At 45.5% G+C, this 10,560-nt stretch overlaps 1 long non-coding RNA gene across 2 annotated transcripts; it reads left to right on the plus strand.

Annotated features, from left to right (window-relative positions):
* Window positions 1-247: 247 nt before the first annotated feature.
* LOC133149709 (uncharacterized) lies at window positions 248-1,672 on the plus strand. Of its 2 annotated transcripts, XR_009713602.1 has the most exons (4): window positions 248-295; window positions 739-918; window positions 1,006-1,117; window positions 1,254-1,672. It is a non-coding gene; the product is annotated as an uncharacterized LOC133149709 (long non-coding RNA). The 2 variants fall into 2 exon arrangements; XR_009713601.1 differs by lacking the exon at window positions 248-295 and having other exon boundaries at window positions 574-918.
* Window positions 1,673-10,560: the final 8,888 nt, after the last annotated feature.

Genomic DNA, 10,560 nt, shown 5'->3' on the forward strand with positions numbered 1-10,560 from the left:
TTTCGTTTGTGCTGCTTCCGTTTCGGAGATATTACACATTTATTTTATAGCGATGACGTCTGGTAGCCCCGCCCCCTTGTTTACTTCCAAACGACCCAAAATAGTGCCGTTCGTTCGTTTGTGTTTCGTTTATGCTGGTTTGTGCTGCAAAAATGGTACCGATTGTGCCGGCTGCTGCGGTTTTGCAGATATTACACATTTAATTCATAGCGAAGACTTCACCCAGCCCCACGTCACTGTATTTTGTCGCGAATTTCAAGCTCCTGGAATGCTCCTCATGCAGGACGAATACAAGGTAAATATGTTCTAAGCCTTTTTTTCTTTTCTTTTTATCTTACAGAAAACTTTCACTGCGGGGAATGGCTTTTAGTACGAGGATATTTCTGTAATTATGTTTGTATCGTGCTCATTGATTAATTTCCTTGTTTTCAATAAGCCTATATGATCATTTTTTTCAATTACATCTGACATGCAAAAGGTTCACCGCAACCTAAATACCCTGAAGAGTCTATGTCTGCTCGAAAACATTAATTAATGCAACAATTAATACATGTATGTGAAGTTGATGACAGCCAGAAAAAGAAACTTGAAAACGTGAAAAAATAACTTTCTTTGTCAAAGGGAACATTATCAACATTTTTTTCCAACAATTCAAACAATGCATCACTGCACTGTGTAGAACACAGCATGTGGGAAGATCTTAGTATTTACTGATGCTGCTTTCACTCCACTTCCCAGGTCATTATAGATCTCCCAGGCATATGCAGTCCTCCTGCAGTATGCCACATAATGCCCGAGAGAATCCTGGGTCAGTCCTGGTTCAAAGCCAATGACTGCTCTCAAAGTAAAGGTCTTCTCTTTTAGCTCCAGACTGGAGGGAAATTCAAGCAAGGCAACTTCCTTGCAACTGCTACCAAGGTCAGTGTCAATCCACACAAACTCTCCCAGATTGTAGCTGTGAGTAACATTACCTGAACACAGAACCTTGCCTGTATTGTTGTCCAGAGTTTTGAATGAAGACGGACACTGGGAAGGATTTTCAATTGGCCTGAGGCAGAGAAAGTCAGGAAGGCTGAGTCCCTCTTCAGCAGCAGTCTGAAGAGAAGCCATGCCACAGGTCTGCAGGACAGCAACGTTTGGACAAACAAGTGAAACTTGCCTTGTTACTTGTTGGCTTAAACTGCAGTACTGTGAGGAGCATTGTTTTATCAAATAAACACTTGGGATATTCCTCATTGCGCTCTCAATTACAGTGGAGATGTGGCATTGTGCATCAATTTGGAGAGCACCAGAGGTCAGGAGGACAGGTTTGAATATTTCCCCCAGCAGTTCTGCCCTCTGTGAATATACCTGTGGGTTCACACTCTGTGTTGTGATGGTTTTCACCAGGTGGAGGAATTGGTTCCCACATTCATAGTTCAGAACAGTCTTTTCAAATGAAAAACTTTCACAGAAAGAACAGCATAAGCATTGCAAGACAGAATCAAATGCACAAGTATTGAGCACAAACACTTTTGATGTGCGAAGTTTAACAGGCTGTTGATGGTTCCCGTTTTTCAACAATGGTACCTTGACTTTTTTCCAGCCCACTTGTGTGTCAATATGCAGCCATTCAGGACAAGGAGAGAGATATGAAGTTATCTTTCTTTTTTTCGGTGGGACTGCTAAACCTCTCCAGTTGTTGGTAGGAGAGCCCTTACGCCTTGAAATGGCTCTCCCATCCTGGCACACAGCGGTGATGTCCAAAGCTCCCATCCAGTTTCCTCCTGGAGAGCAGTTGTTGTTAATGCTTTCGTGGGTCTTGTTTTCTTGGATGAATCACGTGTAGTCCATTCCAGGTAGCGACATGCCGTCTGGGCCCGGTGCCTTCCTGGTCTTTTGTCTCCGGAACAGCTGGCGCACTTCCTCCTCGCGGACCTGGAGTAGAACTTGTTTAGCTGGTTAGCAAGCCTTGGGCTCTCTACAGGACGGGGGGTTCGTTTCTTGTAGCCCGTGATGCTCTGCAGACCTTTCCACACCGTTGAGGGATCAGGATTGGCAGAGAGGTGTCTCTTCAGGTTCTCCCCGTAGCACCTCCTGGCTTTCCTGACCTCTCGGTTCAGTGTGTTTCTGGTCTGCCTGAACAGCTCGCGGTCGCCGCTCCTGTAGGCCTCCTCCTTGACTTTGCGCAGCCTCCCTAACCCTAACCCTAACCCTCACAAAAACTGATGTGACAGTGTCAGTGAGTTCATGCAAGTCTGCAGTTGCAGCTTCGAAAGCTCCCCAATCGGTGCAGTCAAAGCAGGCTTGGAGGTCCTGCCTTGACTCCACTGTCCACTTCCTCACAGTCCTCACCACAGGCTTAGAAGTTTTTAGTTTCTGCCTGTAGGCCGGGATCAGATGAACTAGACAGTGGTCCGAGACTCCTAAAGCTGCACGAGCCGCAGAGTGGTATGCATCCTTGATCACGGTGTAGCAGTGGTCCAGAGTCTGTGCCCCTCTGGTGGGACACGTTACGTGCTGTCTGTATCTGGGGAGTTCGTGTGCGAGGTTCGCCCTGTTAAGATCACCCAGAACAATGATTAGTGGGTTTGGTAGAAGTTTCTCCATGTCTGTTACCTGGTCAGCCAGCATCTGCGCTGCTTCACTCGCACGTGCGTGTGGTGGGATGTAAACAGCCGCCATGACGATCGAGGAGAAGTCCCGTGGTGAATAGAACGGCCGGCGGTTTATGAAAAGTGTTTTTAGGAGAGGGCTGCAAAACTCTTTCAACACCGTGACATCAGTACACCAACGTTCATTAATGTAGAAACAGAGACCACCTCCCTTTGATTTTCCGGAGAGCTCCGCGCTGCGATCTGCTCGCATTAGCCTGAACCTGGCTAGCTCCACGGCGTGGTGGGAGGTTTGTTCGCTAAGCCACGTTTCCACAAAGCACAGCGCAGCGGATCTGCTGAAGTCCGTGTTCCTTGAAGTGAGGAGCAGCAGTTCATCCATCTTGTTCGCCAGGGAGCGGACATTCGCCAGATGAATTGACGGTAAGGCAGAATGGAACCCTTTCTGCCTCAGCCTTACGAGTGCTCCGGCTCGCTTTCCGCGCCGCCGTCGTCGCGCTAGCTTGTACAGCACCGCCGCTCCGGCTAGAATCCCCGACAAACAGTCTGAATCGGAGAGAACAGGAGAGAAAATACCAGAAGAAGTCTGTCCGATGTTTAACAGAGCTTCTCTGGTAAAAATGATCCGGGATGGACAGCAGAGGACACAGAAAACACACAAAATAAGACAAATAAACAGAGAGCGACTCACCGTGGCTGCCATCCGCGGCGTCATCATATGACGTCACTGAGTTGCGCTCATGTCATCTGAGTGTCTTTTACATACCCGCTCTATCAAAGTCAAAAGTCAAAATCAGCTTTATTGTCAATCTCTCCACATGTCACAACACACAAAGATACCGAAATTACGTTTTCTCTATCCCACGGCGACTGGGGCCTGAATTTTCCCACTCCCGGGGATCTATAAAGTTTCAATCAATCAATCAATCAATCATTCATCTGACTTAGTTCCTGTTAGAGTGGTGCTCACTCCAACTTATTTTGCAAGAACCACATGGGAGACAATTAAGTCTTTTTGGGCACCTGCAGGTGGAGAGTCCATTCGTCAATGATCGAACGACGTCTGACTCTCGCTTCCCGCAAGAGCGTTTTTATTAAGGAAAACAGGGTGGGGGTGACAGTGGACTGGATAGAGAAGAAAAAGCCCTTGACCTCTAGTCAAAGCATAGCAGGGGATGTTTTACGACATTGTGTAGGATGGGACAAGCTATGTTATTTATTACTGGTTACGCACCAACATAAGCATAAAACTAATCTAGCTAGGTTATTTATTACTGGTTACATACATTCCAACATAATCATACGATCAAGATAGTTTGGAAAACCCTGACATGTCCCTCCTGTTTTATCATATGATTATGTCAACCCGATCAATCAAACATAAGTAAGAAAATATAAGAAAAACAATAATAAAAAAGATCAATAAAAAACAGAGATGACAGCGGACGGGTTGGGGATCGCGTAGGGCGAAACATGACAAAAACAACAAACAACGATAGCAATAATTTCCAGTGAAGATGAGGTCTTTCTCCAATACTCCAGTTCAAACTTAGTGTGTGATCTAAAAACCTGCGGCCGATGTTAATTTGCAGGAAAAGACTCACACGGCCCCTCTGCCTTAGTCGACCAGAATGCTACCAATAAAAACAAAAAAGAAAAACACAGAAACAGTACATGATTGTATCCATCACTTGCGAAGCATTTTCGATGGTCAAATCATCAAGTTTCTGTAAAACATGCTCAGTATAACAGCATCTACGCAATCCACGTTCCATTATGGTTACCACATCCGTCACGACTAAGAAGTTGTATATGTACTTGCGCTACGGTAGAAGAGACAACCCTCGTCACAGCAGACCTCAAACATGGGATAACACAGGTCGTAAACAAGCACAACAACACCAGCACAACAAGCACTTGGTCTGTTCAAATGAGTCCATAGACCATAGCACGCTCCAACCACAACGCAGCAGAGGATCCATCTGCCATATGGAGCCCTGTTGCTACTAGGATGGCACAGACACCGGGACATCCCCTCGCCTAGCGGAGTGGGTAACGTTGTTTTCTTCACCAACATGAAGACGGCCCACCCTAAACGTTAGTACCCCTTTGAAGTCAGCCTTCCCCACCACTCCGAATTAGGGGTCCAGCACTCTCTGCAACTTGCAGTGGCTGAAGTGAATCCAGCTGGGCCGTTCAGCGATCTTCACTGTGGTGGGGGTAGTCAGCAAGACTTGGAATGGTCCCTCCCACCGTGGGGTGACCCAGTTCTTTCTTTTAATGGGGTTGTCGACCTGTGAGGAGGAAAGATCAGGCGGCAGTGAATTTGCATTTGACACATCTTTCAGTTTGAGCGTCCTTATCATATTATCGGCCAAGGACTGTTCTTCATGTGCTTTTTGCAAATCTGCAGGGAACACAGGTAGTCTATATGGTCTCCCATGGAGGATTTCAAAAGGTGTTAGCCCTTCTGAAGTGGGAGTAATTCTCATATAGAGCTTCACTAAGTCTAGGCACTCTGGCCAAGATCTGCCTGTTGTTTCCATGCATATTTCAACCTGCTTTTGATAGTGGAGTTTGCTCGTTCAACCAGGCCAGCACTCGCAGGATGCCAAGCGCAGTGGTAAGGTTATCCCAAGGTGTACAGCCATGTTCTGTACAACTTGGTTCACAAAGTGTGGACCATTGTCAATGTAAATGGTTTGGGGGATGCCATGAGTCGGTATGATGTCTTTGCAGATGGCCTTTGCCACTTTTAAGGCATCTGCTCGTTTAGATAGAACTATTTCCACCCATTTGGAAAATGCATCAATCATCACTAAGCATTATTTGTGAGCTCAATAAAATCCATGTGCATGATTTGAAATGGGTAAGACGGTTTTGGAAATGAGCCTCTCTTAGGTCTCATGTTTCCTTGTGGATTATGTTTCACACAAACAGGACACGCTTTACAAAAAAAAAATATGTAAGCATCTAAACCATAGGTAGTGAATTGTTGATGTATGATGGACTTCATCCCTCCTGTCGACACATGGCAAGGCCCATGTGTCGCAATTGCTGCTGCCTTAAAAAGTGATTTTGGTAAAACAGGTTTGTCATTGATGTGGTGGATATTATATGCATCCATTATTGCGCCTTTAGTTTTAGTTTTTTGTTTAGCACATATTATTATATCAAGGAGGGAGACGAAGCCTAGGGGCTTGTAAAGAGCTCCTTCTAACCCCTTTTGTCGTCCACATTCGTTTTTCCACCATTGGAGCATTGCCCTGCATATCTGTCACTATAGTCTTATCTATGAGTTGCGTGTCCTCTCAATCTATTTAAAAAAATTCAGGACCATGTTTCCCTGCTGCTGCTTCTTTAGCAATTTTGTCTGCTAATCTGTTTCCATTTGAGACTTCATCTGTTCCTGTGGTGTGAGCAGCACATTTACACACAGCTAGTTTAGCAGGTAAATGAATGGCCTGCAACAAGTCTTTTAACAAGGAGGCATGGGTAAAAGGCTTACCGGTTGATGTTGTCGTCCTTCTGCGCTCCCGTTGTTTCGCAAAATAGAACAGAGTAGAAAACGCATACTGACTGTCTGTGTATACAGTGAGTTCCTTATCTTCCGCTAATTGACAAGCTCTTGCTAGCGCAATTAGCTCAGCAGCCTGCGCTGACCTGTTGTATGGAAGCTTCTCTGATTCAACAATCTGGTTTGGCAATTGCATAACCACTTTTATTGTTTCCTTTAGGATCCTTTGAACATGATCCATCCACAAACCACTTTTCCCCTTTGTCAGATGGCGTGTGTCAGGTTTATTTCGCTGACTGAATACGTGAATAGAAGAGCAACAGCAAACAAATCACAAGTGAGACAGAATATTAAGTCTTTTCTCGCGAGGAGTGCAGTACAGATCCTTCACAACAATCTCACTACACTAAAATATCTGTATGCACTCCCGCTCTTTTTATTTGGATTTGCCCTACCCACAGTGTGAGACAAGAGCCAACTAAGGGGAGGGGGAAGGCATGTGGGCTTTGTCTCGTAAAATAAAAAATCACTAGGTGTTTACATACTGATAAGAACATCTGGGAAGAGGAGTTTGAGTGAACTGGATACAGAAGAAAAAACCTTTGACCTCTAGTTAAAACATAGCAAGGGAAGTTTTACGACATTGTGTAGGATGCAACAAGCTAAGTTATTTATTACTGGTTATATACATTCCAACCTAATCCTACGATAAAGATAGTTAGGAAAGACCCTGACTTTAATGGTCACTTGGAGGTTCATCTGGGGCGCAAGACAGCAATGAGGCATGTTGTCTAACAAAGTGGTCATTGTTAGAAAGGAACGGTAGATGTCTTCCTTTTTGCTGAGTTGTCACTGAGTTGCCAGCTACGTCCTGTCTGACCCAGCTGTAATCTCTCTTCTGTGGTACATCATAAAAACAGCAAGGCCAAACAGCAAGCATCTCTTGCAGTACTATTGGGGTAAAGCATTGATTAGAGAACGCATGATAACATATATATACATTTTTCTAACAATTCCCCCCTGTTTATCATAAGTTCTCAGAGACCATCTCATCACCTAAAATCGGCCACTTCAAAAAGATTTTCAGCCGTAGGATCATAATTCATAAGAACAAATTTACACCCGGGAGGAGATTGAGCCTTAAAAATCAATATCAGAGTCGGGAAACAAATCGGACAGGTTTACCACAGGAGCTTCAAAGATGGAGCCATCGCCAGAGCGACAACCCTCGTCAGTCGCAAAGTCTTCCCCTTGGAGCAACGGAAAAGTCTCAGCCGCAGGAGAGATAGCAGTTGTAATGTAACCTGTTAATTAGAGACCGGAGACACGGAATACAACAACATCCACACAAGGTCAAAACAGCAGAAAAAACGGCAAGAGAGACTAGGACCGAGGACACCAGGGTACGGTACTTTCCGAACACGTTTAGCCAGTCGTTCCAAACCTCCGTGTTCACTCCACTGTGTTCCTTCATTTTCCCATTCAAGGTCCTCAGGCCCTCAAGGGCCTGGGACAGGCTTCCATCAGCGGCAGTATTATTTGGAATAAACGTGCAGCATTGCTCACCAAACATGGCGCAGACACCACCCTCTTTTGAGAGCAGCATGTCAAGGGCCATTCGGTTCTGGAAAGCCATGAGGGAAGTTGCAGCCAGTTGGGAGTGGACCGCCCTGAAACCCGCCTCGGTCCAATTTCCAAGCCTCTGCACGTTGTAATGGATGTAGTTGATCCTGTCGACATTTTTGTTAAGAGTACACCACCAACACAGGGCGGATTCAAAACCAGCTGCTATCTGATTCACCAGCTTATACTCATCCGGTACTCCCCTGGGAACACCAATGGCATCTATGTATGTTGGATCTGTTGCGCCCAGCCATTCAGCGCTTCGCTTCGTTCTTAACCAGAATTTGGGTACCATAGATTTAACAAAAGATCCCAGATCATAAGGAGTCATGGGAATCAATTGAACAGGAAGCAAAAGGGTCACCAAAGCGCAAATTCCAGAGCTATTGAAGTTAAAGTTCGTTACTATTACACCAAAACCAAATATCACTACGAGCAATGGGTAAAAAAGGGGCAGTAACATTTATCAGGGAAGCACACATTGGTGCGGCTAGAGCACCCAGCTTCACACCGGTACCAGGCAGCTTGAAGCACGTGAAATTACCCTTAGCTACAGTGGAAGAAAAAAGGGGTTTATTTTTTGTTATGGGGGAAACGGGATAAATCCTATCCCATATAAAACAATCATGAGCAGGTGGTATGGATGAGTTCAACATTAAAACAACAGCACACTTTGGAACAACGTTTGCAGGTATAATTCTTAAAAGGGGTCTTGGTCCCATACACACAACGCAACTGGTGTTAGCCATCTTAGCGGCTTGTTCAGTCATAAGGAGCCAGTTGTTAGTCTGACCACTTATTCCTGTGGAAGCCATGAAATAGCTGTCTATATCAGTGAGGCGCACACTCGTGATCTTCACCCCAACTGTTTCAGTATAATTATTCATACCGGGACGGTCGGCCACCGACATAGTTTTGTTAATGCAGATTACGACAGGGAAATGAGGATCAACACCGGAGGAACAAGCCCACAACTGAAACCCCCAACAGGAAGTGTTAAACAAAGTGGCATTTGGAGGCCGAATTTGGCCATCAGGGAGTGCAAAGGTCAAAAGGAGGCTTGTGCCTCGGTTTTTTTAAAGTTACTCGCCTAGCAAAAAACACAGCCTCTTCACTGGATCCAGAGGGCCAATATTCTAACGCTTGTGTGGTGACAAGGGTGCTCCAGTCAGTGCTAACTGGATGACCAGTCAAATACCACCAATATCCGAGCCATTTGTCCCCAGTAGTGGGGTGGCCATTTTGAAAACCCTTTAAACTCTTCATAGGTAAGGTAATAGTGGAAGATGTGTTAGGAGCCACAGTGAACATTAATGAGTTATTGTAAGTCCAAGACAAAAGCCACGGTACGCAAGTCGGAGCGTGGATAATGTGAGGCGTGCAGACAACATGATCAAAAGGGGGTTGGGTGTCACGCTTACGTCTAGCAGTCTCATCCCATGAACTATATTGGTTAGTATGAGCGCTAGCCAGGTTAGTGTTTTTCTGATGAAAAGAGGTTAGAGGCCCATAGCACACAACCCATGCTACTACAGCAACACACGTGAGAACAGTCATCCAGAAGGCGCAGGCCCGCACTCTCTCAAAGGATTTATACAGTAACATCCTAATTCTAATTTTTAATCCTAACCTTTATTTTTAGATCTCCCCAGAGTCAACGCCCTGAGCTTCAGGTTGGTGTCTTGGAATTCTTCTGCTAGCTTTCGTGTCAACCCTGGATCTTGACACCAGGATCAGGCACTATTACCAGACTTTGCTCACCTTCCGTACTTAGGTTGGATCTGTGGAGATCACCTTTTTACAATGAGATAAATGAATCCACGTGTTGCGTTCAGCTATTTTCAAGGCATGAGGCGTTGTGAGCAATACCAAAAAGGGACCTTCCCACTTGGGTGAATGCCAATTCTTCTTCTTGATACTCTTGATCAAGACCCAGTCTCCCGGTACCACTTTGGGGTCTTCCTGCGGAGAAATGGGGTCATTATCAGTGTTAATCAAAGTCAAAGTCAAAGTCAGCTTTATTGTCAATCTCTCCACATGTCACAACACACAAAGAGACCGAAATTACGTTTTCTCTATCCCACGGTGACGAGACACATAACACGATAGACATACATGTACGCGACACAATATAAAAACAAGAAGGCAAAAATTCTAACAATCAATAGTAAGAGTGATGAATAAATAATAAATAAACAGATAACACAATAAATAACGGAGCCAGCAAGCATAGCGCAAAAGTAAAAAACATCATAAACAAAAAGGCACAAACAATAAATAAGAGTAATAACAAATAATAAATAATAAGAGCCAGTGTGCATTCAGACAGTTCAGACAGTAAAAGTACAGGACGCTACGCAGAACGGGGGAGCGAGTTCAGGATCCTAACAGCCTGGAGTATGAAGCTGTTTGAGAGTCTGGAGGTGCGGGAGCGCAGGCTTCTGTACCTCTTCCCAGAGGGCAGAAGCTCGAACAAAGAGTGAGCGGGGTGACTCGCATCACTCACAATCGTGGTCGCCTTGCGGGTGAGATGGGAGGTGTAAATGTCCTTCAAGGAGGGGAGCGAAGCACCAGCAATCTTACCAGCAGTGTTCACTATGCGCTGCAGGGCCTTCAAGTTGTAGTCAGTGCAGCCGCCACCCCAAACAGCAATACAGCTGGAGAGGACGCTCTCAATAGTGCCGCGGTAAAATGCAGTCATGACGGCCGGAGGAGCACTCGCTCGCCTAAGTTTCCGCAGGAAGTACAGGCGGCGCTGGGCTTTCTTTGCCAGTGATGCGGTGTTGGTGGACCAGGAGAGATCCTCACTGATGTGCACCCCCAGGA

This window comes from Syngnathus typhle, unplaced genomic scaffold, assembly GCF_033458585.1.
Source record: "Syngnathus typhle isolate RoL2023-S1 ecotype Sweden unplaced genomic scaffold, RoL_Styp_1.0 HiC_scaffold_438, whole genome shotgun sequence".
NCBI classification, from domain to species: domain Eukaryota; kingdom Metazoa; phylum Chordata; class Actinopteri; order Syngnathiformes; family Syngnathidae; genus Syngnathus; species Syngnathus typhle.